This window comes from Suncus etruscus, chromosome 9 (genome assembly GCF_024139225.1).
Source record: "Suncus etruscus isolate mSunEtr1 chromosome 9, mSunEtr1.pri.cur, whole genome shotgun sequence".
In the NCBI taxonomy this organism is placed as follows: Eukaryota; Metazoa; Chordata; class Mammalia; order Eulipotyphla; family Soricidae; genus Suncus; species Suncus etruscus.
Window position 1 is genome coordinate 26,209,811 of NC_064856.1, and position 20,896 is coordinate 26,230,706.

Genomic DNA, 20,896 nt, shown 5'->3' on the forward strand with positions numbered 1-20,896 from the left:
TGATCTGAGGGGCCTGTCTTTATATTTAATACCATGCTGTTTGAATAGCTATTGCTTTGTAGTACAGTTTAAAGTTGAGGAAAGTAATTACTCCATATTCTATTTTCCCAATGATTGCTTTAGCTATTCTAGGCTGTTTATTGTTCCAAATGTACTTCAAAAGTGGCTGATCCACTTCTTTGAAGAATGTCATGGGTATCTTAGAGGGATCGCATTAAATCTGTATAATGCTTGGGAGTATTGCCATTTTGATGATGTTAATCCTGCCAATCCCATGAGCAGAGTATGTGCTTCCATTTCTGCGTGTCCTCTCTTATTTCTTGGAGCAGAGTTTTATAGTTTTTCTTTGTATAGATCCTTCACATTTTTAGTCAAGTTGATTCCTAGATATTTGAGTTTGGTGTGGCACTATTGTGAATGGGGTTGTTTTTTTATGTCCATTTCTTCCTTAGTACTATTGGTGTATAGAAAGGCCATTGATTTTTGTGTGTTAATTCTGTAGCCTGCCACCTTGCTATATGAGTCTATTGTTTCTAGAAGCCTTTTTCATAGAAACTTTTAGGGTTTTCTATGTAGAGTATCATGTCATCTGCAACAGTGAAAGCTTGACTTCTTCCTTTCCTATCTGGATTCCCTTGATATCTTTTTCTTGCCTAATCGCTATAGCAAAGTACTTCCAGTGCTATGTTGAATAGGAGTGGTGAGAGAGGACAGCCTTGTCTTGTGCCAGTAATTTAGAGGAAAGGCTTTCAGTTTTTCTCCATTGAGGACAATATTTGCCTCTGGCTTGTGGTAGATGGCTTTAACTATATTGAGAAAGGTTCCTTCCATTCCCATCTTGCTGAGAGTTTTGATCAAGAATGGGTGTTGGACCTTATCAAATGTTTTCTCTGCGTCTATTGATATGATTATGTGATTTTTATTTTTCTTGTTGTTGATGTTGTGCATTAGTTGATAGATTTACGTCAAAGCGGCAAAGTGAGTTTTTGCTGGGTACAGTATTCTAGGTGAAGCATTCATTTGATTGAGTTTTGTCACAATGTCCCACTACTGCTTTCTGGCCTTGAGTGTTTCTGGTGACAGTTCTGCAGTAAATCTCAAGGATTTTCCCTTGAATGTAATGTACCTTTTTGATTTTGCTGTTTTCAGAATTCATGTCTCTGTCTGTGGGATTTGTCATTGTGACTAGGATGTGTCTTGGGGTAGTTTTTCTGGGGTCTCTTTTGGTTGGTATCTTTCGAGCATGCAGGATTTGATCGCATATATTCTTTAGCTCTGGAAGTTTCTCTTTAATGATGTTCCTTGACCATTGATTCTTCCCTGGAAATTTTCTTCCTGGGTCTCTGGGACTCCAATGATTCTTAAGTTGTTTCTGTTGAGCTTATCATAGACTTCTATTTTCATCTGTTCCCATTCTTTGACTAATTTTTCCATTGTCTGTTCATTTGCTTTAAGTTTTTTTTTCCAACCTCTCCTGCTGTATGGAATTGTTACTTATCTCATCTTCCACAGCACCAATTCTATTCTCAGCTTCTGTTACCCTGTCCCAGAGCTTATCCATTTAGTCATTCACTTTGTTTACTGACTTTTTCAGGCCTGTTAGTTGACATGTTATTTCAGTTTGGAGTATTGTGATTTCTGTCTCATATTTTCTTGATCTTGTTACTGTTTTGTTCAACACGATCCATGGTTATCTTTGAGTTCTTTGAGCATCTTCCATAATGCTTGTCTAAAGTTCTTATCTGAGAGGTTGATTTAGTTAGTTGGTCATTATCTGGTCATCAGAATTGTCATCTTCATTCTCTATGTCTGATGCTGGGACTGCGTTGTTTCCCCATTGTCACACTTATATTGTGGGGTTTTCTACATGTTGTGGTGGTATTCATTGGCTAAATGATGTACAAAGCCCACACTCCTCTGGCTCCACCCTTTTCTGGATGGGTTGACTTGCCCTCCGTGGATGAAGCCTCTCACAGGATCAATCTTAGGGCTGAGTACGCAGCAGAGAAGACAGTCCTGAGAGAAATTCTGGGCTTCAGTGATCCAGCACAAGTTTTTTAGTGTGATTTTTTTCTTCTTGTTGTGTTGGTGTTCTTTCCTTAGAAAGAGCTCATCGGCCGCTTAGCAAAGCGGAGTGACCGTGCTCTTCTGGAGCCTCTTTTCGGCCCACTCCCAAGAGTTTCACGTGATATGACAGGAGATAGACACACATAGGCAGCACTCACAATTTTTCACAGTTGGGCCCAGCCTGACGTCACAAGCAGGGGACCTGGCTTCTGCAAAGTACTGCGTATAGCCGGTTTTCACGTTATGAAGCAGTTCCTTGGTGTTCCCACCCTAGAATGAGCTTCTGGGAGAGCGAGTTTTCTGGAGCCTCTCTTTGGCCCACTCCCAAGAGTTTCATGTGACACAACAGGAGATAGACACACAGGCAGCACTCACAATTTTTCACAGTCAGGCCCAACTGGGCAGGCATATTTCATAGATTTTCCCAGCCTGACGTCACAAGCAGGGGACCTGGCTTCTGCAAAGTACTGCTTATAGCCAGTTTTCACGTTATGAAGCAGTTCCTTGGTGTTCCCACCCTAGAATCAGCTTCTGGGAGAGCGAGTTTTCTGGAGCCTCTTTTGGCCCACTTCCAAGAGTTTCACGTGACACGATAGGAGATAGACACACACAGGCAGCACTCACAATTTTTCACAGTTGGGCCCCACGGGGCAGCATAGTGTCATAGATTTTCCCAGCCTCTCTTCAAACACTTTTAGGAAGTTTTCCCAGCTTTTTGTCCCTCCTTGGAATTTACTGCTCAATACCCTCTTCCCACCAAATACTTCAAAAAAGGGCACTAACTTTCAGTTCTAAGAGAAATGTGTTCTGAGGTAATTGTAGACTGGATGGCCTGCTACCCGACGTGTTAGGTCCCTAAGCAAAAACCTTAGTGGGTCAGATAAATTTCACTGGGTACACTGGGTACACAAGGCGGACGAATATGAAATATGGAAAAATGAAATAAAATGAGACCACTCAAAATGCATTGTATTGGGATCCTCGTCCAAGGGACGAGAGACCTAATTACTTTTCAGCTGATGACATTTATAAGCCACAAACTCTGGTAAGAAGGTGTCCTCAGGGAGAAACAAAGAGCAGGAGAGCAGTACAATGGGGAAACAGGCCTAGAATTTTACATATCAAAATGGACTATCCTATAGGTGAGAAAGACCCCTGCTAGAGGGCTGTGAAACAAAAGCTAGAGATGTTTTTGGTTTAGCAAAAATCAGGTTTCTCAAGAAACCAAGAGAGACAGAGATATTTATGATGTTTATGTATTAGCTGGAAAATAGATTTTAGGGGGAACAGAAATAATTGTTTTCCATCATAAGCTAGACTCAGAAAAACAAGCTGCTGATGCCAGGTTATACAACTAGCCAGCAGGGAACTTTTGGCGGGTTTTTGGTACTGACATTTCTTTGTCTGTAGGAAAGCTGAGGCTGGATTTCTATAGTGTCCAAATAAAGAGAAAATGTAATGTTACAGCCATGTTAAATTACCACCAATAATCCATGCAAAGGGTCAAATGATTGACTTCTGAGCGGGCCTTTTGGCAAATAATTCTTTGGGAGGAAGGCACTGCACCAGGATAGGAAAAAGCCACGTCTGGTGCATGCTTTCTTTAAGTGGGGGGCAACAATGGCCAGTACAGGAAACTGTTTTGCATTTAGCCTGTAATTGGTTATGACAATAGAACTGAAATGTTTTCATTGGATTGCAAGACAAAATGGAAATTATGCGAAAAGGAGATTTTTAACTAATCTCACTGGTAAGCATTTTGCAATATACATGTGAATCAAAATCATAATCCACTCTCAGCATTGCTGGAGTGGCCAGAGGATCTCAGTACTACAGGGCATCACATCCTTGGACTCTTGCATTAACCCAATCCTGGTTGACCAAGAATCACTGTTAGGTCCTTGGACTTCCTGAGCACTTGAAAGAAGTGAAAAACATACTTTTAATGAAAGCTTTAAAATATGATATAAATTTGTTAAACTCCAGCCATAAGTTGTTTTTCTCTCCCGTTTCATTTCAACTAATCAAAAATTGTTTTCTTTAACTGCCTGCCTGCATATTTCTTATCTGCCAAGTTACAGAATCTGCCTGCCAGCCTCCCTGCTTCCCGCAGCTCTACGAGCTCCTGTGTGACCCACCCGCCCCTGGGATTTGAAGATGCTGTCACCCTGGCCCCCGATCTCCCTGCTTCCTGCTCCTGTGTGGCCCACTCGCCCTAAAATCTTGAAATTTAAAATCACCTTTATCTCACAACCCAGCGCAGTTCTCCTACATCAGTGCTCATTCCGTTTGTTTTAAGATTGTGCTTTGATGATAAGAATGAATCAGCCTATCTAAATTCTGTATAAAAAGAGACTACTTTAAGGTTTAGGGGTCTGCAAACCTCTACTCTGCCACAGGTACGTTTCGGACCCTGACCAGTCAGATAATAAACGGAACTCGCTTGCATTATTGCTGGGCATGAGTCTTTTTATTACTCTGTGCCGGGCAGCTGGAAATCGGGTTTTTCGGACCCTGCACACTCACTGCCTGAGGACTTCCTGACCACTACCGTCTCCTGTCTCAGTGACAGGATCTACACCTTAAACTCATACAGTGTTCTCCATCAATTTTTCTCAATAAATATGGAAGAAGGTGATGAAATAAACATGCAATTATAGAATCTTCACATCTAGGACTACATAACTAATTTATCGATTGTGTCTTATGTCTCATAAAGAGTTGGTTAGATTTCTATTAAAATGTTCTGCCTGTACCATTTGACTTCACTGGCTAACTGCTACAATTTTTTCATGTTACAAATGAGTTTTTCTTTTCCACTTTCTGTGGCTTGGTTATTTCCAATAAAATAGGATTTATTCTCAACTATTGAATGTATGGTTCATGAATATTACTGAACCTCTCATGTTACTGATCTTTGAACAAAAATAAAGTTAATGGATGATACCCGTCAGAGAGGGTTTTCTCAGATCCATTAAATAAGATAAATGCTGGGTAGACAGGCTGAGCAATAGTACAGCAGATAGGCATTTGCCATACATGCAGCTATCCAGGTTTATTCTTTATATCCCATATAGTTCTCCTGAGCCTATAGGTGTAATTCCTGAGTGTAGAGCAAGGGATAACCCCTAAACTCTGCTGGGTGTGGGTCAAATTCAAACAAAAATAGGCTAGTAGAGATTAGTATATCAAGGTGAGCAATACTGAACCAGGGGATGCTAGAATGATTCACAAAATGGTAATAATAGCCCTGGGTACAACTAGGGGTACCTTTTGATTTGACTTAAAGGAGACAGGTTTCTAAGGAGGATAATGCTGAGTCATGTTTTCTGAGATAAACAAGAAGAGTTGGGGAATGTTTGTTAAGGTTCTGGAATAAAGAGAACACCAATTAACAGAAACTATGCTTCCTATGAGGGTTATTTTGTATCATTGGCTCTACCCTATCTTGTGCCCATATGCCCAGTTCAGAAAGTCCCCTGGAGACTAAGTGGGAGCCTGACTGTTTCTGGGCTCTGCCAGGAGTAAATGGCACAGTGAACCCTGTGCTCTTACTATAGAAATGATCCCTGAAACTATAGTCTTTGAACCCTGTTCTCTTCATGAAACTTCATCCTCCCTTGAACCCATCATCCCCCTTCCAACTTCATATCACTGCATGGACAAAGCATGAGAAGAGCTTTTCTCAGGCTATGAATAGCAGGACAAAGATTGTCCTTTCCAGACATTCTCTTCACCCCCTCAAATTCAACAGCCAATGAAGGACTCAGAGAGAGACAATGATAGAGATGATCCCATAGATGGAAGTAAAACGTGCTGGACTCAGGCCACCTTCTCCTGAGCATGTGCTGCTTCCAAGACACTTTAAGAGGCTCTCCCAGGGCTCCTCTCCCCTGGGCTCCCTTGTACAAGGTGGGTTTCCTACAGAAACAGGAATTTCTATAGGGCCCCATATATCTACCCTGCACTCCAGTACTACCAGAAACTGTTCAGCAGCAGTCATGCGAGTCTCTATGGAACAAGTTTAAAGGGTTCATTTCTTAGAGAACCTGAGTGTGCCTCCTCATTCACGTATTGAATGGAAATCTGGGACAGGATGTATCTAAACACAACAAGAAGCTGTGGATTTATGGAGGCCACTCAGGCAAGAGTTGGGGGCTATGTGAGCAGAGTTGCCTTTCTGCCAACTGGCCATGTCTTCTTGGAGGATGGAGTGGGCTGGGGGACAGACAAGAGTGGGTGGTGGCAGCTAGAGGCTGAGTCAAAAGGATGTGCACCCTGTGTCAGAGCCCCCAAGTTCCAGACCATGACTGGGGGTTGATGGGAGGAAGGAATCTATCTATTAGTTCAGCAATATGCCTCCACCATCCCATTCAGGCCCAGGACATCTTTGACTTTTCCTGTTCTGGTGAAATGTCATCATGGGCTTGGTTGCTGAAGTTGACTATGAAGCCACTGTCTGGGACTTTGTCCCTGCTTTTGTTTTTCTCAGGCACCAGAAATATCTTCAGGGGTCTTTCTTTTCTACCATTTCCTCTATAGAGATTCAGTCCAGCCTCCCAACTAGTCCTTGGCACTACAAGAACCAGTTTCAGAAACTCAGCATACAGAAGCAAATGAAGCAAATATGGTCTTTATTGGAAAGCTATTGAGAGAGATAATCCAGGTGGGACATTTTGAATGAGGTGGAAGAGGCTGGTGCTTCAGGTACTGCAGCCGTGGAGACTGAAGAGGTGTGTCGAGGTATGATGGGGACAGGTTTACCTGCAGGAGAGTAGAAACCCAGAGTTGGGAGGCAGCAGGTGAGAACAGGGAATGGAATATAGCCTTTTTCAGTCCTCTCAGGATCTCCCCACTCACCATCTCCTTCCTGAGTGCCCTCTCCTGTTCCCTTGGGATCCTCCCTTTGCATTCACCCTTTTCTGTGCCCTCAGGATCACTTTCTGTTCCCCAGTTCTCACCTGACTCTGGATCCATACAGATTTTACCACAAGCATCATCACAGCATTTTTGGGCTTTTTGACAGTCAGAATCATGCTTGCAGCAATTGAAGTCCTTCATAACAGTGCAGGTGATTACATTTTGGAGGCAGGAACCAGGTTTGGTAGAGAGTGATGGTTCTTGATTTTTACCTTTAGGAAACAAAACTCTGTGGATCACACTCACCCACATTTACTTCCAACATCTCCACTTCAAATATCTCTTCATTCCCCTGGGGTCTAACCAGCTCTCACTTATGAAGCCCTTAAATATTGGCTGGGTGGAGGCATGACGTGGGAGCTAGCAGGGTTTTGAGGTCTTTGAAAGATGTGACCTAGGTCTGGATCTCACTCAGATCGCCATCTCTCCCCTTCCTCAATTCCCAGGTGCATTCATCTCAGAAAGAAAAGGCACCTGGAGTGAACCCATGTGGGAGAAATCCTGCTTTGTCCAAGGGCCTTGAGCAGAGGCCTAGAGACAGGAGATCCTTCCTTGTTCACAGAGTGCTGGCTGATACCCCCCCCCCCCAGATCTGTGTCCTCACTCTCTTCCTTAGGCATCTTAAAACAATCAAATTTCAGCTATCCAGCTCCTTTTATACCTACTCAGGACCCATTACTCAAAACTTTGATGGGTCAAAGAGGTAGAAAACTCCACAGAGCCCAGATACCTGGCACTCTTATCTCAAGCCGAAAGAGCAGGCTCTAGCCCTGTAAAGGCCCAGTGGCCCCTGTCAGGATTTGGATGACCCTGCACCAATCAGCCTTTCCTCAGCCACACCCAGACATCTGTCCACTCACCTCCTGTGACAATGGCCACTGTGCCCAGGATAAATAGCACCACCCGGACAGAGAAGCTGCTGGTCTTCATGATGCCAGGTGGGTTGGTGAAAGGCTGCAGATTCACCAGGTTTTATAAGCCGGGCTGGGCTCAGTTCCAAGGGTGGGATGTGGCCTTAAAAACTCAAGCACTGCACATACTTCCTGGTTCTGCAGGATACCTGCCCTGGCCTGGGAGCAAACTTGACCCCAATTTTACACCGCCACTGTCCCTAAGTTTCTCTGTCCCTGTCATGAAAGGATTGGGCTTTGACACACTGTGTAACAGGCCTAGTGCCTGCTTTTTTGAACTTTCTTCTTTTAAATAAATCTATCATTGCCATACACAAAGTATATTTGTTTTGTACATTCATTTTAGGTAAAAAACATAATGAACCGACAAACATATTTCATGTTTAGTGATTATCAATATTGTTGCTCTGTGCTTTCAGCCTCTTAAAATCTTTAAATTTATCTTTTGTTATACTCAATGGCCACCTTAATTTGCATATGTATAAACAAAAATGCCTTCTCTGTAAACCACATTTGCAGACAGCCTTCAGTGTCTGCCCCAAAAAGAAAAATTTTCTCCAATCTTAAAAATATATATGTTTAAAAATATAATTTTAATTTTCTACTATCTAAAATAAAAATTTTTAGTTAACTTGTATTTGGTAACTACTTTCTGTATTTGTTTTTATGTATTTAAGAAAAATATTTAAGTAAAAGTTACTTAATAACTACAAGAAATTGGTCATTAGTAACAAAGTTTATTCATGTACTAATTACTCTACCTTATCACGGTAACTCTTACCCAAAAATTTATAGTAAACAAATTAACAGTAATATTCAGCTGTGTTTTCTCCCAAAAAATCATTAAGGTTTTCTTCCTAAAAACAGGAGATTTTTTTTTACGTAACGTTTTTTTACATAACTCAAAAATATTTTCTCTCTATTCTTTCTATAATTTTTTCTATAAATTTGTTTTCTTTTATTTCAACATGTATACAGTATAATCAGGTCAATTATTGCGGTTTTCTTAACAAACATTTTCTCTTCTTTTTAAGTATAAAAATCATTATAATCTTATTGCTACTATGTTAAAAGTTTTGCTTCTTTTATTTTTCCTTATATTTCTAGCCTCTAAATATACCTACCACCACTACCTTATCTACTTGCTTATAAAATGCATTTAAATATTATAACCTTACCTTGCTTTATAACCAATCTGTACTAATTAATAATTGTAAATGCTTTTACTTAATTTTTGTATTTCATTGCAAATTAATTTTTATCCTCCCACAGGAAACAAGAACACGTGCACCTCTAAGACAATCTTAGAGTTTTTAAATCTAATCTGCTCAAATCCCACTAATCAATTTAATCCTTTCCAGGAATTAAAACTACAAAATTATACCAGTCAATTGCATTCCCTTGCAATCAAAGTAACAAAAAAATCTTTCTTCCTTTCTTATAGGCAAAAAATACAGCTCCTTTAACATCCTAAATACAAATAATGCAAATTCTCTACCCTCACTTTCTCCTAACAACCTTTGTTTTATAGAAACATGAAGTCCAAAAGGGAAGCATATAACTCCCCCAAAGCATAATTAAAAGCTATTTAATTTTCCTACAGGTCTAAAAAGTTTCTCTGGAACCCAGTCAAAGCAAAACAATTACCATGCCCCCACTAATTTTTTCACTTAAGTTTTCCAGTTTTCTTCAAAACTTCACAGAAACTACTCACGCTAAAACGCTGTCTGCCTAAGAATATCAGTCTCCCTCCTGCAGAAACTGACAAGCAGTCTCCCTCCTGCAGAAAGCTGACAAGCTCACACTCAGCACCCCTGCTGATTTCACCTGACAACTCCAGCTGCATTTTCAACCCCCAGTCCTGTAACTTCTGCAAAAACGCCAGCCATCACTACTGACCCCTAAAGGCTGCCTGAAAACAGATGACGTCACACCCGTAGCTGAATTTACAAACTCTTTAAAATTTAAAAACTGAACTTATGAACTCTTCAACAAAATACCATCTTTTATTCTTCTAGTATATGTTTCCTGTTTAGCCTACCTTCTTCAAAGCAGCAACAAAACTTTTATTATCTTTGTAATTTGTAACAAAAAAAAATTTTTTTGTATATGTGTTTATAATTTGCAAACCAGCAATTCCCCTTCCAAATATTTCCCAGCAAAAATTGTTTCATATATACCATGTTATTACTATTGCTTAAATTGTCCTCTAATTTCCAACCTTTCTATGCTTCTTTATTTCTAACTTTTCTTAATAATGTAGTATTACTTAATCCTCCTTCTCCTTACAATTCTCTCACTTATAATACTTACTTGTTTTTTATTCCTCAGTGCCAGTGCACATTCTCAATTTTTTATTGTTATAGTAACCTGCCTATATTTTAATTTTCATAAAATAGTATATACTTTATACCCTATTTAGCTAAGTATATCTTACTCCAAATCCCACCTTTCATAAATACTTAAAACTTTTGGCTCTTTTGGTACTGTCCCTATTCCTTCTAATTGAACTTATTACAAAAAATAGCATACGTAAGGCATTTTGCCTCGCATGCAAACAGTAATTCAAACTCCTATTTGGTCCCTAGTGTGCAAAAGGCTATTCTAAGCTCACAGCCATAAAAGCCTAATATTGCCACCAGGTGCCCACAAAAAAAAAAAAAAAAAAAAAAAAAGAGTAAAATGCCACATTCCCACTCAGAAGAAGCACACACCAAAGTGTAGTGCTCTCCTGAAAAGGAATTATTTGCCAAAAAGGCCCGCTTAGAGCAGTCAAAATCACTTGACCCTTTGCGTGGAGGGTTTGGCAATAATTCTAAATAGTGGCTATAACTATCTCTCTCTTTATTTTAAACCTTTATTAGAAATCAGGCCTCAGTAAATTCTTTCTAGGACAGTACTAATCCCGCCAAAAAATATCCCACTTAATAGCTCCCTGTAATTTTTCTTACCTTGGCGCCTAAATTCAGGTTTTTCCATTACTTAGCTCAAAACAAAGTAATTTTCACTTCCCCCCCCCCCGAAACTCTGAAACATTCCTCACTCTCCCAACTTTCCTGATAATTACAAGCTCCTTTTTCACCTTCAGCATCAGCTCTTTCATATGCTAATCTAGCCAGGGTCCTTCATTCTTCTCCCAGCCTCTTTGATGCCTAGAATTTACACCTGCCTTCCTGCCTCTACCTTTTAAAAGCTGCCAGCTTAAAAAATAAAATTGTCTCTCGTTCCTTGTAAACGTGAGTCCCCATACTATCTGTGTGGTTTCATTCATTTTTACAATATATTTCCGTCATTAGCCATTCTGCGTGCCCACCTTTTCCCGTGGAATTTTTCCCGAACTCCACGAAGGATTTGTTTGCAGGTGCTGTAGACTGCAAACAAAATTTGGCTCACAGCACAGTTTAATGCTTATGATTGAGCCATGTCATGGGGATTATTGGACTTGTTCTTAAGGCCCCCATATGCACCAATAACGCCACGTGGCATTGATCCTTTTTTGCATAGGCACATTAAAATGAGAAAATACTATACATACAAATAAGATCCTATCTAATAGAGAGTGGAATACACAAATCTTGTTGTGCAAAGGGACCTTACACCCTGAACATTGACATAATGACCTGGCACAGGCCTCAGAAGAATGGGCATTCTTCATTCACACCCTGATCTAGAGAAGACATCCACGAAACATCCAGGTTTGTCTATAACATCACCTGGAAGCAAACCTCTACCACGGAAGACCTACCACTGCTCAGACATCGACCTGTTCAAAAGAGACTTCCCTTAACACTGAGAAGACTTAACAACAACGACCTGCTTACAGGACAGGGCTTTCTGCATTGCCCTTTAATGGTGAGGTGAAATGAGAGGATGTTCCACATCCTGACTTCTATGTAGGATATGCAGATTCCAGGATCTTTAATACAGAAACATGATACCAACAACAGAGACTGTATGAAAAGTGTGTTGGCACTACGGACAATGTCTTCGATTGTACGATCAAACTTGCCTTGAGCCTAGAGTTGATCTTATGCCAGGAAACTTCAAGGGTAGGGTCTCTTTGTATTTAGGCCAAGGTTATTGCTTTCCATGCCTCTCATATTTTGGTGGGCCTATGCAAACAACAATTGCCACTCTAACACTGTTTTTACTGTGCTCCTTTGACTCTAATCCTTAAAAAAAAACACTTAAAACTTGAGGTTAACTTAAGCTAATATGCATGTACAGGGAAATGTAAAAAAACTATGCCTCTAATGTTTAAGGAGTTATGTAAGTTTTATGGCTTTAGATTGCCTTGTGTGCTGTTAAGAAATATTATAATGTGTTACAATCTGGGGACTTGAGGGACAAAGTAATTGTACATGGATTCTATTTTGTTTGTCTTAATGTTCTTTGGCTGAAAGTTCAAAGTTAAGATATCAGCAAGGGGACTTCTTCTGAGAATTATGTTATGGGTGATTTTCCTTCCACTGTAACTTTACCTTGTCTCTTTTTTTTTGCATCTTTGTTCTCATAATTAAAAATAAAAAAATTTAAAAAAAAGAATCATTGAAGTTCCAGAAACCCAGGAAGAAAATTTCCAGGAAGAATCAATGGTCAAGAACATCATTAAAGAGAAACTTCCAGAGCTAAAGAATATATGCGATCAAATCCTGCATGCCCAAAGAGTACCAACCAAAAGAGACCCCAGAAAAAATACCCCAAGACACATCCTAATCACAATGACAAATCCCACAGACAGAGACAGAATTCTGAAAACAGCAAAATCAAAAAGGTAAATTACATTTAAGGAGCAACCTTGAGATTTACAACAGACCTGTCACCAGAATTACTCAAGGCCAGAAAGCAGTGGTGGGACATTGTGACAAAATTCAATGAAATGAATGCTTCACCTAGAATACTGTACCCAGCAAAACTCACTTTCTGGTTTGATGGAAGAATACATGGTTTCACAGACAAAAAACAGCTCAGAAACTTTACAGACTCAAAACCAGTTTTTTTTATTAAATATATTTTTTATTTAAGTAACATGATCATATTTGGGTTACAGTCATAAAAAGAACGCCCCCCTTCACCAGTGCAACATTACCCCCTCCCCCCTTCCCATCCCCTGCCTGTATTCAAGACAGGCATTCTACTACAGTGATTTGTTTTTAAGTTCAGTAAGTTGTATTTTTTCCTTAAAGGATAAGTGTAAAAAATATAGTAAAGGTATGATAGTGGCAATCGCCAATGTTTGCATAGGTCCAGAAAAATGGAGAAAATGGGAAAAAAATCCTTGCCCTGATTACAAAAAGGCCTCACCCCAGACGTTTATTGGCATAAGAGAGACTCTGGGTTCCAGGCATACCAGTCTATCCAACTCCAGTCATTCTCAAGGTCCAGGTGAAACCTTTTCACACTTTAGCTATAGTTGGTATCAGACTTTTATATTTAAAGACTCTGGATTCTGTGCATTTCTTTCGTTGATGTCAGGCTGATGTGGAGCATCCTCTAGTTTCAGTATATCATTAGATTCAGAGCGATCTTCCCTGCATGCAGACTGTTGCTGAGTTGCCTGGGTGTTGGGAGTACTCTTTGGAGTAAGTTAATGCCAAAGCAGTGGTAGTTCTTCTCTGGTAGAGGCTTGGATCCTGGAAATGTTAAATAAAATTGTGATTGTTTCCATAGTTCAGGTGTGTGTGGATGATGCCCATTCTTCTGAGGCCTGAGCCAAATCATTATGCCAATGTTCATAGTAAAAGGCCTATTTGTGTTCCCATCTTTATTAGATAAGAACTTGTCAAAACCAGTTTTAAGAGAAAAACTGAAAGACCTAATTTAAGACAAGATTGACCAAAAGACACACCAAATTTCGATATAAAGATGGCATTAAATCCCAGTACAATTCTTTCTCTCAACGTCAATGGACTAAATGCACCAGTTAAGAGACACAGAGTGGCTAAATGGATCAAAAAACTCAATCCAACCTTCTGCTGCCTACAAGAAACGACCTGAAAAGTCAGAACAAACATAGACTCAAAATAAAAGGCTGGAGGAATATTATCCAAGCAAACAACACCCATAAAAAAGCTGGAGTGGCCATACTAATATCAGATAATGCAAACTTTATTCTCAGGAAGGTTGAAAGGAACAAAGATGGACATTTTATATTAATCAAGGGGTATGTAGAGCAGGAAGAAATAACTCTCCTAAACATATATGCACTGACTGAGGGCCAGCAAAATATTTAATACAATTGTTGACAAATCTGAAAAATAATATCAATAACAACACATAATTGTGGGAGACCTCAACATGGCTTTGTCAACACTGGATAGGTCAACCAGACTGAAACCCAACAAAAATATACTAGACCTGAGGAGAGAAATGGACGAAAGAGGCCTAGTGGATATATATAGGACACTCCATCCCCAGAAACCTGGATACACATTCTTCTCCAAAGTACATAGGACATTCTCCAGGATAGACTACATGCTGGCAAGTAAAACATACCTCCTAATATCAAGAGGATAGAAATCTTTCAGACTACCTTTGCTGACCACAAGGCTCTGAAATTATTTGTGAATTCTAAAGGGACACAGAGGACACAGAGAAGTTAAACAGCCTCATACTGAATAACCAATGGGTCCGAGATGAAATCAAGGAGGAAATCAAAAGGTTCCTTGAAACAAATGATAATAAAGACACTAACTATCAGAACTTATGGGACACAGCAAAAGCAGTACTAAGAGGAAAATTTATAGCTTGCAAGCACATATGAGAAAGGAAGAAGTGGCTTACCTGAGTAGCTTAATGACTCAGCTCATAGAACTAGAAAGTGCTCAACGAAAGGATCCAAAAATAGGAAGACAGAAGGAAATAACAAAGCTGAGAGCAGAAATCAATGAAGTGGAAACCCAAAAACCAATCCGAAAGATCAACAAAAGCAGAAGTTTGTTCTTTGAAAAAATAAACAAGATTGATAGACCACTGGCAAAACTAACAAACAAAGAGAGAGAGAAAGAAACTTGATTACTCGTATTAGGAATGAAAAAGGAGAGATCACTACTGATATGGCAGAGATTCAAAGGGTAATTAGAAATTACTTTGAGAAACTCTATGCCACTAACAATGAGAACCTGGAAGAAATAGATAAATTCTTGGACTCATAATCTTCCACGGTTGAAGGAAGAGGATGTAGCATATCTAAACACAACCACCACTATTGATGAAATTAAAACAGTAATCAAATGTCTGCCCAAAAACAAAAGCCCAGGCCCAGATGGATTCACTAATGAATTCTTTCAAACTTTCCAAGAGGAACTACTACCAATCCTGGCAAGACTCTTTCATGAAATTGAACAAACGGAAACACTTCCAAATAGCTTTTATGAAGCCAACATCATCTTGATACCTAAACCAGACAGAGATGCTACAGAAAATGAAAACTACAGACCAATATCGCTGATGAATGTGATGCAAAGATCCGCAACAAAATCCTGGCAAATAGGATTCAATGCCTCATTAAGAAGATCATCCACTACGATCAAGTAGGCTTTATCCCAGGAATGCAAGGATGGTTTAACATCCGTAAATCTATCAACATAATACACAACATCAACAAGAAGAAAAAAAAAATCACATGATCATATCAATAGATGCAGAGAAGGCATTTGATAAGGTCCAACACCCATTCTTGATCAAAACTCTCAGCAAGATGAAAATGAAAGGAACCTTTCTCAATATAGTTAAGGGCATCTACCACAAACCAGTGGGAAATATTAACCTCAATGGAGAAAACCTGAAAGCCTTCCCTCTAAATTCTGGCACAAGACAAGGCTGTCCTCTCTCACCACTCCTATTCAACATAGCATTGGTAGTACTCGCTATAGGGATTAGGCAAGAAAAAGATCTCAAGGGAATCCAGATAGGAAAGGTAGAAGTCAAGCTCTCACTGTTTGCAGATGACATGATACTCTACTTAGAAAACCCTAAAGACTCTACCAAAAAGCCTCTAGAAACAATAGACTCATAAAGCAAGGTGGCAGGTTACAAAATTAACACACAAAAATCAATGGCTTTTCTATACACCAATAGTAATAAGGGAAATGAACATTAAAAAAATAACCCCATTCACAATAGTACCACACAAACTCAAATATCTTGGAATCAACTTGACTAAAAATGTGAAGGACTATAGAAAGAAAACTATAAAACTTTGCTCCAAGAAATAAGAGAGGACACCTAGATATGGAAACACAACCCTGCTCATGGATTTGCAGGATTAACATCATCAAAATGGCAATACTCCCCAGGGCATTGTACAGATTTAATGCTATCCCTCTAAAGATACCCTGACATTCTTCAAAGAAGTGGATCGGCACTTTTGAAATTCATTTGGAACAATAAACACCCTAGAATAGCTAAAGCAATCACTGGAAAAAAGAATATAGAGGAATTACTTTCCCCAACTTTAAACTTTACTACAAAGATAGTTATCCAAACAGCATGGTATTGGAATAAAGACAGGCCCTCAGATCAGTGGAATAGGCTTGAATACTCAGAGAATGTTCCCCAGACATACAATCACCTAATTTTTGATAAAGGAGCAAGAAATCGTAAATGGAGCAAAGAAAGCCTCTGAACAAATAGTGTTGGCACAACTGGCTAGCCACTTGCAAAAAAATTGAACTTAGACCCCCATTTAACATCATGTACAAATGTAAAATCTAAATGGATTAAAGACCTCAATATCAGACTGAAACCATAAGGTATATAGAACAACACGTAGGCAAAACATTCCAGGACATTGAGACTACAGGCATATTCAAGGAGGAAACTGCACTTCCAAGCAAGTGAAAGCAGAGATTAAAGATGGGAATATATTAAGCTGAGTAGCTTCTGCACCTCAAAGAAATAGCACCCAGGATACAAGAGCCCCCACTGAGTGGGAAAAAAATATTCACCCAATACCCATCAGATAAGGGGCTAATCTCCAAAATAACAAGGTACTGACAAAACTTTACAAGAAAAAAACATCTAATTCCATCAAAAAAATGGAAAGAAAATGGACAGACACTTTGACAAAGAAGAAATACAAATGGCAAAAGATACAAGAAAAAAATGCTCCACATCACTAATCATCAGGGAGATGCAAATCAAAACAACTATGAGGTACCACCTCACACCACAGAGATTGGCACACATCACAAAGAATGAGAACAAATAGTGTTGGCAGGGATGTGGAGAGAAAGGAACTCTAATCTACTGCTGGTGGGAATGCCGCCTCGTTCAACCTTTATGGAAAGCAATATGGAGATTCCTCCAAAAACTGGAAATCAAACTCCCATATGATCCAGCTATACCACTCCTAGGAATATACCCTAGGAACACAAAAATACAATACAAAAATCCCTTCCACACCTATATTCATCTCAGCACTATTTACCATAGCAAGACTCTGGAAACAGCCAAGATACCCTTCAACAGACGAATGGCTAAAGAAACTGTGATACATATACACAATAGAATAAAATGCAGCTGTCAAGAGATGAAGTCATAAAGTTTTCCTATACATGGATGTACATGGAATCTAGTATGCTGAGTGAAATAAGTCAGAGAGAGAAAGAGAAAGATGCAGAATGGTCTCACTCATTATGGGTTTTAAGAAAAATGAAAGACATTCTTGCAATAATAATTTTCAGAACAAAAGAGAAAAGAGCTGGAAGTTCCAGCTCACCTCAGAAGCTCACCACAAAGAGTGATGAGTTTAATTAGAGAAATAACTACATTCTGAACTATCCTAATAATGAGAATGTAGGAGGTAAATGGAAGCCTGTCTAGAGTACAGGAGGGGGTTGTGTGGGGAGGAGGGAGATTTGGGACATTGGTGATGGGAATGTTGCACTGGTGCTGGGTGGTGTTCTTTACATGACTGAAACCCAAACACAATCACATATATAATCAAGATGTTTAAATAAAATAAAATATATTTTAAAAAAAGATGCTGAGGAGACTCGTGAAAGACAGAAAGATAGATAATAAACAAAGAAAGAAAGAAAGAAAGGAGAAAGAAAGAAAGAAGAAAATAAAGAAAGGAGAAAGAAAGAACGAGAAGAAAAGGAAAAAGAAAGTAAGAACAAGAAGGAAAGAAAAAAGGAAAGAAAATAATGAAGACAGAAAGGATAAAAAAAGGATGGAAGGAACGAAGAAGGAGAGAAGAAATGAAAAGGTGAAAAGAAGATTAGAAGGAAGAATAAAAGCAAGGAAAGAGACAGTGAAGGAAAGAAAGTAGGAAATAGGTAAGGAACAAAGAAAGGATGGAAGTAAATGAGGGAAAAATAAAAGAAGGAAAGAAAAGAAGGAAGTAGCGAAATCAATCCAATGGAAAGATTAATTTTCTAAATTTTCTCTGAAACTAATAGTGGATTGGCCATGTGACAGCTGGAAAGATGCAGTGAGAAACTGTGAGATAGTTTGAAAGGGAGGGAGTAATGAGTTTGAGTGAGAATGTTACTACATTATTTCTGGTTTTTCTGAGAGTTATTACCCTGGGAGATGACAGTCACTGCTACCTTCTGACCAACAGAGGTACATTTCTTCACTTGCTGGAATTATTTGATTAACTACAATAGCCTTTGATGCAAATGAACCTCAGAGCCCTATAGTAATCTCAACACTTCCCAAATGGGAATTAAACACTGGTACCAGAAGCTACACAGACCCTGAGGAAGGCAAAAGTGGGTGGGAGGGAGAAAAATTTAAAACATAAGCTGAGCTGTAACCATACCCACAAACGTAGTAGCCATTGAGACTCTTTTCTTAAAGGGGTCTCAAACTCAATTTACCTGAGGGCCGCAGGAGGTAAAGTCGGGGTAATCCTTGAGTGCAAAGTCAGTAGTAAGCCTTGAACATTGGGGGGTGTGACCCAAACAACTAAAACAAAACAAAATAAAAAAAGATTCCTCTAGGGCGGGGCCACAAAATGTTGTACGGAGGGCCGTTTGCGGCCTGTGGGCCGAGTTTGAGAGGTAAACTGAGCTGTGAAAGATTATGGCCCATAATAGCACAGACCCATATAGCACAAAGCTGGCCTTCTAAGAGGAGAGGGTGGGCCAAGTCTCCATCCTGCTGAAGTCATATGTGCTGTCTCCCATTACCCAGAATCAGAATTTCTTGGAATGGCCTGCCCCCTAATTGACCCCTGTTGATCCCCTGCAGGGTCACCTATATCTGGACACAAGGATGGAAGAAAGGGAGTAATTGAGGGAAAGAAAACAAAAGAATGAAATGAAAGAAGGAACTAGCAAATTCAATCCATTGGAAAGATTAGTTTCCTAAATTTTGTCTGGAACTAATAGTGGATTGACCACGTGATAGCTAGAAAGATACTGTGAGAAATTGTGAGATAGTTCGAAAGTGAGTGAGAAAGAGAATCAATGAGGTGTGTGTGTGTGTGTGTGTGTGTGTGTGTGTGTGTGTGTGTGTGTCTCTTAAGGTACATTGTATACATTAGGCCTGGGTTAAGTGTCTGCCACCACATGGTCCCCTAAGTATTGCTAGGTGTAGCCCTTGAGCCTACATCTGGTTCATCAAGAATCTTGGACTAAGAGTTATGTCATGAGGAAGAAAGAAGTGTTGGTGGGGACAGAACATTCACCTATGTTCCTTTAACTCCCTCCTCTGGTTCCTATCAAATTCTAGGTCATCCATAAACATGATCCTTCCGCTGATCAAGATATTTGCTTGTTTGTTCTGTGCCAACAAATTGAAAAACATATTTCCCCTCTTTTTAATAGCAGTGCAGATAGAGCTGAAAGGATCACTGGGCCTGAGGTTCATATTCCAAGAGGAACTCAAGAAAAACTTTAAATCTCTCAGTGAAAGCAGTGATTAAGAATTCTGGAGAAGTGTAGGCAACGGCAGAGGAGAGAACATACATGAGACCATTCAGGGGGTGTGTCACCCCCTGTGGAAGCACTCCTGGCCTCCGTGGAGAAATCTTCTTGCTGCCCACTTGTGATTTGGCTCTTCACTGTGCCTGCATTGAGTATGTCAATCAGGAGGAAAGGATGTTTGAAATATTTACTCTCCTGTGGTCTCACAGTCATCTTGCATAGTGTGAGCCAGACCAGCCCTTACACTCCCTAATACAAAGATTGAGCACTAGTAGGAAATCAGAAGTGATGTACCATAGGGGCTTCCTCCATGGCTATGGGAGGAAAGGAGAGTTGATCTGACCAGGAAGGTCTGACTATGACAATTCTGACCCTGGGTTCTTGAAATACAGCTCCCACTGCTGCCATGGGCAGAGAAAATATTAATGGGCCTGTGTGCATGATCAATAGGCACAGAAACACAGCATCATGAAGTTAAACAGCCTCTCACTAATCATCCTGATCTTCTGGTTGTCTGTCCCCAGGAGACAGACTAAAGTCAAGGGCTGTAAGTGCGGGTAATGTCATCCTTTCTGTTGGATGAGGGGCAGAGGCATTTTAGTTAACCAGTATTCTTTAGCTTGAGCTGGTTCTGGTTGATGCCAGTGCAGGTGTTTTGGGTTCCCATATACCATTTCCTTCTTTTCCTTTACCAAGAGGTGTTTTCCCTTTGGGATGCTAAGAAACCTGGAAGCTGCCCAGAATCCCCTGTGAATATGAAGTGCTTTCTAGAAATATTTCTTAATTCCTGCTGCAAAGATTCTGACTGTGCAAAAAGACCATTGCAAACAGCAGTGTATTGGATCCCGTCTGAGGTGGATGAATTGAGGTGGGCTGGTCCCAACCTGCTGTGCTCCTGTCTGGCCTCAGAGTACCCCCAGGCTCTCAGAGCTGGTTGATTTTCAGTGCCCTCCAGAAATGTCCAAGATCAGAATTTTGAAATTGAGGTCATGTCCTGAAATTGGCTGACACTCTTAAAAAAGATGTTACATGGGTGTCCCATCACTCTCCTTGTGTGCATTCTGTAAGTTAGTTTCATTTAAGGACAGGACGCTACTCATATCGCTGAGGGCACCAATT